We start from the raw sequence: 10511 nt of genomic DNA, 5'->3' as shown, positions 1-10511 counted from the left end.
TTCCCTGCCCCACCTCTTGAATGAAGGTCATACTTCATGGCACGGAAAGAGAAATAAGAGGAAGCTTTCCAATCTTTTTCAACGTGCATTCATATTTATCAAGAAAGATGTAAGTTCAATCTTGTGGATATTTTAATCAAGCAAGAAAGGATTCTGTCAGGAGATAAAGCTTCATAATAAAATGATTTTTATTGAGCCTCCAGTTTTATTAGTTTTATTTCCAGAATTTAAGTAATAACAATTACCTTCTCATTAAAACTGCACAAAAGCCTTCCCATCATCTGACATAACTAGAAACACCAGATAGGAATTAAAACAAAACTGAGCAACTACCAGTCAAAGGACAGTGATCAAGTGCATCTTTAAAGTCGTGTGTTATTAGATAAAGATTTCCTTTCCATGAAAATCGCATGAAGATGGAGTGACGGGGAATTCCAGCTGCAGTCTGGCTGCCCTTTAAGTCCTGTCTCAGGCACGCACCCAATGCCCCCCTCCCTTGCTCTGGTGCTGCTGCTCAACCAAGCCCACGGTGAACCAGTTCAGGAAGTTAATCCGCTGTTCAGAGAATTAAAAAGCATCAAATATCTAATTGATCACTAAAATAGTTTCTTGTGGTTTAGCTCTTTGAAGCAGCAACTGGCAGGTAGAGAGGAGGCAGGGAAAGGGAGGTTACCCCTCAGGCAGCAGCTAACGTTGGACTGATTGACCTCGAATATCACACCACAGCCCTTCAACTCATGGCCACCTTGTGATGAGAGATGGCTAAATGCATCGCCCTGCCACTCAGCTGCCAGGGAGACGCTGGTGAAGCCGACACAGCTCACCTGAGCTGAAAACACGTGCCTTACCCTTGCTATAAACTCGGGAAATGTCTCAGTTGTTAGTTAGACAGATTGAACGTGTTCAAGCTTTGGTCTTTTTTCTCAGCAGCACCTAAGCTACTTGCTGCTGGAGTGCTGGCAGCGTGCCTCCAGCCTTCCCTTCTCAAACTCTGTAATGGAAAAGCCTTCCCTGCCCCAGATGCAAACCAGCCTGTTCAATGCGCTCCAGTGTGACTGATGTTAAAGCATTCTTAGTTCACTTTTAACTCTTTTGAATAGCAATAGAAATAGTTGTTTTAGTGTGAAAAGGTAAAGTGCTTGTCACGGGTTAGGGTCAGTGTTTAGAAGAATAAACAAGTTGGAAAACAACCTCACATCCAAATTCATTGTGATGTGGTGTTACGAAAGTGATTGCAGCAACATTTTTGCTATGCAAGCTGTACTGGGACCTTTGAAACAGCCAATGCCTTGACCAACACACCCCTGGACAGGGTGGCTGCTCACTGTCCCCTCCAAGGGTGTCCTGACAGGGATGTCTTCTGCACCAAAGGGTCCGATGAGCCTTTCCAAGACACCCGCGCCCATGACCTTATCTGTACCAAAGATGCTCTGCGTGCAACTGGCTACGCAACGGGTCCAAGTCCCCGTACGTTCTCGTGTGGGAGACCACAGCCCCCACGGTGCGGCTGACATTCGGCACAACAGCAATGTGCAACACAAAGAAAATCTTCTCCCCAGAATAGAACTGGGAAGGTTGAACGAGGTTCGTGCATGCACACCATGACAGACTCACCTGTCACACACCCATCTGAAGAACAAGATAAATGCAGGGCAGGAGCATCTTGAAGCGTAATTTAAGTCTTGTTCTCTCGGTGCTTTCTCCCCCACTTTCTTTCTTTCTCCTCCCTCTACCAAATACCAGTTTCTACAGTGTATAACATAATTTTTATTTTTATATTGCTGGTAAAAACCAGGTTGTACCCGAGCAAGTCCTACAAGAAAAGTGCAAATTTATACTGAAATGAGAGGCCCAGAAAAAATCAACTTTTTGACAGTGATGAAGCCGCCACTGCAAACGCAGGCAGACCACTGCCAGCCAGCACACCCTTAGCACACTCACCCGAAGCGAAACTCGTGTGACCAAACCACTTCTGCTCTTCACCAGGACTTGCAGGTGCCCACCAGCAGAACACACACTCCAGGAGCTTTAGGAGATGCCATCTGTCAGCACTGAACCCACGCCCTGTTCAGGCTGCTCTGTGGATGCTGTAAGAGCGAGCCCAGCGGTCCAACAGCCCGCTCCCCTAGCACGGCTTAAACAGCGGCAGAAACCGGACCCGCATCAGCTCTGCCGGCTTGGCGAGTTACACGGAATTAGAGGCTCAGGTTAGTTTTTACAGAGGCTCACTTTGGACTCAAGCACTCCTTGGAGAGCCAGTCCCTGCACCCAGCGATCTCAGCTGCTCTGGTACAACTGTGCAACCCAACAGCGATGTTCTGGAACACAGGATATTCTCAGCCGTCCTGGTTCCCCGATGGACTGTCAGGCAGGCAGCTGGGAAAACAGCAGCGGGAGAAGGAATGAGGGGCCAAGACAAGGCCTAAAACAAGCAGTAAACTCAGTTTAAGTCAGAACAGGGAGAAAAGTAAGCTCCAGCTACAGAGGTAGTGTTCTGAGAGCCTGAAGGTACCTCTTTTGAGAAGCAAGCTATTTTAAGCCAGAGCTATTTCACCCTGATGCAGATAATTCAGTGTATACATTGGCACCCAGAGGCAGCACCACTTCCAACAGGCAGAAGGCGTAGAATCAGTTAGGTTGGAAAGGACCTTTAAGGTCATCAAGTCCAACACTAACCCAGGTCACCACTAAACCATGTCCCTCAGCGCCACATCGACATGGCTTTTAAACCCCTCTGGGGATGGGGACTCCACCACTGCCCTGGGCAGCTTGGGCCAGGGCTTCACAAGCCTTTCAGTGAAGAAATTTTTCCTTATGTCCCGCTTAAACCTCCTCTGGCACAGCTTGAGGTGTTACCTAAGCTAACATGATCCACAGGGCTTCAAACTTTTTCAGTAAAGCCTCTATACGACACCCCTTTCCATCAGGAAACATCTCTGCTTTCTCCTTGTTCTCCTCTGCCGCTGCACGTGGAGGTGGTAACCTCAGAGCCAAACCACCTCAGAGCTTACGGGACCGTTTTGCTCAGTTACTGGCCACTGTTCTCTGCCTCACGCAGCACCACAGAAATCACCATTTCACATCTCCCCGTCAGTCCGCCTAGCAAAGCGTCCCGCTTTGGTAGTTACCAGTGCTGGACAAAGCGCCTTACTGCCTGCTCTGGCTTTGCACAGCGAGGGACTGAGTTCAGGAAAAAGCTTTGCAGCCCAGGACAGTCATGTGTTTCCATGGTTGCTGACAAAATTGTGAGAATCTCAGGGTGAAGCTAATAACTCCTCCTTTATGTTGCCAGCGGTGGTACTGAAAAATCTTAAGGGAAATGGTGCAATTAGAAGCATTATAACTTCTTAAAAATACAGGGAGTAAGTGGCAGCGCGTGTTTTCTGATGTTAACGCCCTGGGGACAGGACGAGGTGGAGAAGGGAAAAGCCTGCTCCTGCGTAGCACACCGGAGTCCCGGGAGAGCCCCTGCTTGGTTGTGTTTGTCTGGAGCAAGGCAGAAAAGAGAATTACAGCTAATTGAAAACATTTTGCATAACTGGAGCTGGTAAGAGACCTATACCCGGCACTCCAGGAAACTATCTGCAGCCTTAGAACAATCACAGCACATAAAAAACGCAGAAGTTAAGCAAAGAAATAGAAACGCTAATACTGGTAGCAAAAGACAGGTGAACAAATGGACCCCCAACATCAAAAATAAAAAACCCCACCAAACAATGCTACTGTCAAACCTCTCTTCAGGCACAGGAGAGCATTTTTATTGGGGATATGGGGGGCGGGGGGAGGAGAGCAATGACAAAAGGAAGATTAACAGAGCTGTGTCTTGGGAAAGACTTCAATTAATATTAAGAGCAAACAGAAAGACAAAACAAATGATGCAGAACCAACTACAGGCTCCCCATATGGAGGGCAGCGAATGCGCCGTACAAAGACAAGCCCGCTTTAAATGTGCTATCGATGGCTTAATTTCCCCCCGGGGAGTGAACGCTACTCACATTCATTTTTCCTTTTTTGTTTTCCCAGCTATTAAAAGCAAACAGTTAGCAAGAAGATAATAAGCAAGCAATTATCAGATGAAGAAAAACATGTTTCCGAGGTATCTCAGAGAGATGACGCGGGGCTCGAGAGCGGCTCAGCGCAAGATTTTGCCGGGGACCTTTCCAGTCAGACTGTGTTCAGGAAACACTGCAGCTTTTTAAATCTCATCAGTGTCCGCATCAGTGTCTTCCTCAAGGTTTTGCACCATTTCAAACATCGTTTTTCTTTTTAAATGACACAAGTCTAGCTCAGTAAATGAACATTAAGGTAGCTGCTTATCCACTCGAGGCAGTAATTCTTCTTTTTTCATTCTCACATTATTACAGCGACAGATGTTGTAAGATCCTCACAACATTACAAAGCCTGCCCAAGGTTATATTCCTCCTGGCTCACACACGAGCGCAGCCACCCAGCTGAGCCCCACCCTACGACTCATTAAAAAACGGGTATTGAATCATGCCCGGAGACACTGCGGTAAATTCAAGATAAGCAGAAGTTCTCCAGTGCAGGTCTCCACAAGCTGGGAGTTGTTTTCTTTTAAACACACTTTCGAGTAGCACCCCTTGCTTTCCCGTATTCTCAATCCTGCGCTTAAAGGGCTTGTTTAAATCCAGTTCAAGTAAAAGCAGCATTCCTCAGATGCCACTTTGCCGTCAGAAGCTTTGCTATGGTTTAAGTCCCTGGAAGGAAGAAGCTATAGTTCAAATGTCCTTCCTCCACGGCAGAGAAGATGGTCTTTCCATCGGATTGATTTGAAAGTCTATGCCCACTTCAACTCTTCAACAGAGCTACTGTGTTCACAGGGTAATTTTAGTTTGAGATTAAAAATGCAACAGAGAGCAGAGCAGGACTGTGCTTGTTTGTTTGTCCATCTTCCAAGCTAATCTCTTTCTTTTTGCAGAGCACAAGTCTCTAGCCAGAAACCACGTGGGCTGGCTATCTCCTCTTGAAGCATCCCTGCCAGACTGGAACTGGGAGCCTTTTGAAAAGCATTTTTACACCCCAAATGAGAAGAAAGATTTAGAGGCATGTGATTTCCCCCCACATTTCCCCCAGGCTCAATGCACAGCACTGCTGGCGCTTGGTAAATAAAAAGGCAAAAGGAACCATTCAGTAATTTCTATTGCTTGCAGAACAAAACCTGGTGGGAAGGGAATACACAAACTGCAGAAATAACTGCCAGCAGAAAGGTTTTGCATCCAAACACAAATTCCAAGTATGCTGAGGGTAAAAAACTGAATGGCCCAACTTCCTAAGTCACCTCTTCTTTACATTTCAAAGAACACGTTACAGAGCCACCACAAGTAACTCTATTTTACCCCTATTTGCGACAGTGGCAAAAAGCCTGAATTCTAAACCCCAGCTGCAGTATCAGCTGTGCAAATGGACAGAGCAACAATATTTTCAATAAACTTGAATAAACCGTCTATGGATATCTTCCCAAAGCAACCTGATTTCCCTGCCCATCAGCTCTCCGCTGATGCCAGGCGGACACACTCTAAACCATTCTGCAACAGAGGTTATAAACCAGCTGAGATACAGCACAGCAGTTCAGGACCGGGATGACCTCAGCTTTACTCTGTAGTACTCCACACACAGAAAACAAAGTAAAACATTTTAGCGTGCCCCTGTCTGGAATAAAAGCCGGACTCGCTTTTCAAAGGTGCTGGGGAGAGGGGGTAGTTCTACACTTCAGGTGTCAGGGACCCATTTCCCTCTCCATCCTTCCTTTCCACCTGCTGACCTGTGAACATACATCACCTTACACACCAGTGCTTTCCTCGTTAAGGGCAAACAAAATTAAGCCTGTTTTGGTATAAAACCCCCCCGCCAGTCCCTTTTCTGCCCCTGCTGTATGCAGCAATTTTGCCAAGCAGCAATTTTGCCAAGCAGCAGTTAGCAAGAGGCTGCCGCTTTGAAGCTATAGTTGACTTGAAACCTCGTTCTTTGCAAAACCCGTTAAATTAAAGACTATGTCTTAAAGTAGGGGTGATTCAGCTGGAAGAGAGAGGCGAGCACTCAAAACAGCACTAGCAGCACGCAGGGGGGAACTTGGAGCTTTCTCCACCAAGCGTTTGAAAGCTTTTGCCATGCTGCAGGAAATCTGGACCCAGCGATGCATGTTTGCTGTATGCAGCAATTTTGCCAAGCAGCAATTTTGCCAAGCAGCAGTTAGCAAGAGGCTGCCGCTTTGAAGCTATAGTTGACTTGAAACCTCGTTCTTTGCAAAACCCGTTAAATTAAAGACTATGTCTTAAAGTAGGGGTGATTCAGCTGGAAGAGAGAGGCGAGCACTCAAAACAGCACTAGCAGCACGCAGGGGGGAACTTGGAGCTTTCTCCACCAAGCGTTTGAAAGCTTTTGCCATGCTGCAGGAAATCTGGACCCAGCGATGCATGTTCAAGCCAAACCGCCCATGAAGTGCTACCTTTCTAACAACAGCAAACCCCCAAATTGGGCTTCTCTCTCCCCTAACCGCGCTTTTAGTTTTGTGGTCGTGTCCTAACAGGAAAATTTTAACGCAACAGACGACCGTAGCGTCCAGAAACACTGCTCATGTAGCCGGCATGCTGCTAATCAACAGCCAGAGCAGATGGAATGCAAATCTCCCAGCGAGGGGAGACCAGGAGGCTGTCACCATCCTGCTCTGAAAACGTAAATGAGCTATTATCAGTTAGGAGCTAAATTCAGACAGAATTTTGATGGAAGGCAACACTTCAAGGTGTTTACAGGGAAACCAGTCTGCTCCATTTAAAAAAATCCAGCATGTATTGCAAGGTTACTCCGTGCTGCTGTATCTGTCAGCAACGCATCAGCACAAGTTGTTGTCCCGATTTTATTTCCTGCAAGGATTTTGATTTAAGCTTTAGGCAAATTAATCCATTAACTACAGAGTGAGGTTGGCCCTAAAGGTAAAATTATTTTCTTCTCATCAGAAAAGAAGAAATTTTTCTGGCAAATATTTTGGCGGCTGGAATCAACAGAAGGTGGGGAGCAGAAAAAGCATCACCCACATGGAAATGAAGTTTTGCTACAGCCATGCCGGTCTACACCAGCGAGCCACGAAGAACCAGCTTCAATAGGCCTGGGGGTTTCTTTGAAGCTTATTCACACACCAGAAGCATTGAAGCTGCCCCAGTTCATTCACTCCGTTGATTCACCAACTGCTCTGAAACATGAATAAATATGTAAGTGGCTACTCCACTCTAATTAGTGACATTCAGTGAACCTAACCAGAGAGCCCAGACCTCCAGCCCCTGCATTTAGCGCTCAGTGCCTCTCCCTTGGGAACTGAATAGCAATCAGGTATGCAAGGCAGGGAGGGTTGCTTTTTTCCTTTCCATTTAAGGTGGAAAATAAGGGGGGTGGGGCACAGAGATCCGATGGAAAAAAAAAAATTGAATCCTTAAACCCAGGCAAATGCTCTAAACATGCTGAAAGAACTGCTTTAAGGAAAAGAAAAATTAGAAAATGGGGAGAAGGGATAAAATAAAACTGAGTGCAATTGCAGAAAACATGAAGCAGATGATGCATTTCCTATGTGATAGCTTAAACAAGTCCCAAGGCGCACCTCCTAAGTCCATCAAACACCAGATTTACATAAAATCATTAATTCATTACAGTCACGAAAGGAAAGCGGGGTGGGTTAGGAGGGACAGGGTGGAATGAATGAAGGGAAAATTCAAGCCAGAGACACAAGGAAGATGTCCATACCCACATACGCAGAGCTTCCTGGAAGAGAGAGACGCGACTAACCTCAAAGACATTTCTCAAAGTGAGAACCTTTCAAGTTTGCCAACTCTAAAACCACATGAATATACAGAAAAACGTAGACACGACAGTAAGAGCACTTGTACGCCCATGCTCTGCGGCAGTACAAAGGGAAGGTGCTGGAGCTGCACTTGTCCTACCCCTGACAAGACCTATTTGCTTCTGGTTTGCTCTCCATCACCCCAAATAAGAAATACAGCCCCTGTTCCTACTAAGCGTGCCCGAGGACTGCCGCGTCTCAGCCATCTCTTTTGACCCACTGGAGTCAACTCAGCTTCCCACGAAGCTTCTTCACGACGTACCTTTGAAATATTGGTAACTTTTCTCCTAAAAGTAAGCCAAAAGATTAAATCGCTCGATCCACACGCAGGCCCTGAAACTGCAGTTCCGTAGCTACCGATCTGCCTTCAGAGACAGTGTCATCGCGGCAATCCCACGACACAACACAACGGGCCTTACAGATGGCTGCGCTATTTTTAAAGCAGAACGGGGATGTATTTTCCTCCCTTTTGCCAAACAAGGATAATGAAATGTGCCACATGGCAGGTAGCATGGAGATGACAAAACAGCCAGAACTCAGCAGAAATACAAGATGGGTTTGCCAGAAGGATGACACCAACTCTTTGTCAAAAAATATCCTGATACCTGCTGCAGCAAAAGCTTTGGCATGTCTTTGCTCTCCAGGGGTGATAACGTCCACAGTGGGAACCCCAAACGCTGCCAAATAAAGGAGAAATGCATTTAAGACCAAAGGAGCATCCTGGGTCTCAACGCAAACTCTCAGATGCAGAAAGAAGTCATCACAAATTCTGAGGTTATTACAAGAGGAACTGCTGACACAAAGGAAATAGCCTGCATCGGAGGCAAAGGTAGCGCGTTTTCGGTAACGGATAGACTCAGACAGCACACACAGTTCATCTGGGAGAAGAGTCCACCTTCGGGGCTCCCCTGACAAGCACTTACAGGCTGTCGCACACACCTTACACTGGGCGCAGCAGAAGTGAGTCTGAAAAACCCTCTGGGATGAAATCCGAGTCTTCCTGCAGACAAGGGGTCTAATACCGTTTCAGATTTGTAGCCAGGGCCGAGCTGAGCATTTGCTACAATCCTCTATCACCCAAAAGGTCCGTTGGGTGCTAATATACCCAACGGCCACAAAGCCACCGTATTTGTGAGAGCTGCAGGCTCTGCAGTGCGTGGCAAGAGAAAACACGAACACAAGATACCAAAGGCAGGAAAGACAACAGGTACACGATAAAACGTAAATGTGTTTAAAGGGAACTGCCATCATTTATCGGGAAAAAAACCAGCCTTCCATTCCTAGGGCTGCCCGGGTACCTGCCCCTAAACCGAGGTAAGCCGTGCCTGACCCAGAAGCCACATCCTCTGTTGGCAGCGTCTGAGCAGCCCCGGCGCTGCGGCCACCGAGCACGCAGCTCTGCTGACAGGATCGATTACACGGGGCTGGTGCGAGGGACCGGAGAACACCCACAAGGCACAAAACACAGCTACACACAGGCAGCCTCCACACAAACAGTCGCTGATCATTAAATCAATCTTGCTTTCTAAGAACAAGCTTGAAAAGGCCAATCCGAGTGGCTGCTGCTGAACTAATGGACGTATCTTCTTTTGTGTTTATTGTAGTAGAGCAAACCTAGGAGATGTACAGCAAGCGACATTTTATGAGGAAGTATTTTTGCAGCTAACCGTAAAGAATCTTACAATTTTAATTTCAAAATGCAAAAGCAAACCCAAAGATACACTAAGGCGTGAGCTAGCATGTGTCATTAGCGTGTTCCCTAACACCACTGCGAATTGCTCTTCGGATACCCACGAACTACGCATCTCTCCTCATGAGCAGCTCCATTAGCAGTGAAAGATGGAAAATAAACCCTTTCCCTGCAAATGTAGTATAAATACATCCCACCTCTTACAACTAGCAACAAAGATTTAACAGCAACAGCCCGTGTGCCTGTATTTAAAATATTCACAACACAGGATTTCAAGTAGGCAAATTTAACAAGAATTAAACGACGTTCCATAGAGGTGATGGTGTATCCAGGCAAGCTCTACACACTTAGGAACGCTGCCAGAACTCAAAAAAAGGTTTGTAAAGTTGTAAAACAGATACTTTATAATTTTAAATAGTTGCTTTTCTACTTCGAGTGGTAAAATGTTTGCCAAAACAAGTGTTTCTTATGAACCAGAGCCTCCTGCCCCGGATTCCCCTCTGAAAACTGTCATTATTTTACGATAGTAAAACAGCTACATCCTTTTCGGAGCCTGAAATTGTAACGCTGTCAAAAGACATATGCTGGTAGACAATCCAGCGCCATCAGCTTTGAAATCTGACTTCCTTCAACAAGCCTTTAACAAAGTCTCAATGGAACAACTTTTGCATCACCACAATGTTCATTCAGGAGACAGCAGTGAGCTGTCTCCAGCGCCACTGAACTCCGGGGAAGCTCCGAGCCGCTGCAGTGGAAGCGTTTGTGTCTGTTTTCTTTGTTGCTGTCCACAAACCTCCGGGTAACCACAGAGCGCACAAAATTCACGTCACTTATTTCACCAGGAAAAGAGCAAGCGGAGCAGAGGCGAGCACTGAAACGACTCAGGAACTGGACCACCGAACCCCAGCGCAGGCTTTACCTGACAGCTGGCTGCCAGATGCTGGCAGGAGGTGAATTTAGAAGGACTCAGGT

The sequence above is a fragment of the Buceros rhinoceros genome, unplaced genomic scaffold, assembly GCF_000710305.1.
Source record: "Buceros rhinoceros silvestris isolate BGI_N320 unplaced genomic scaffold, ASM71030v1 scaffold19641, whole genome shotgun sequence".
NCBI classification, from domain to species: Eukaryota; Metazoa; Chordata; class Aves; order Bucerotiformes; family Bucerotidae; genus Buceros; species Buceros rhinoceros.
This window is presented reverse-complemented; position numbering follows the sequence as displayed.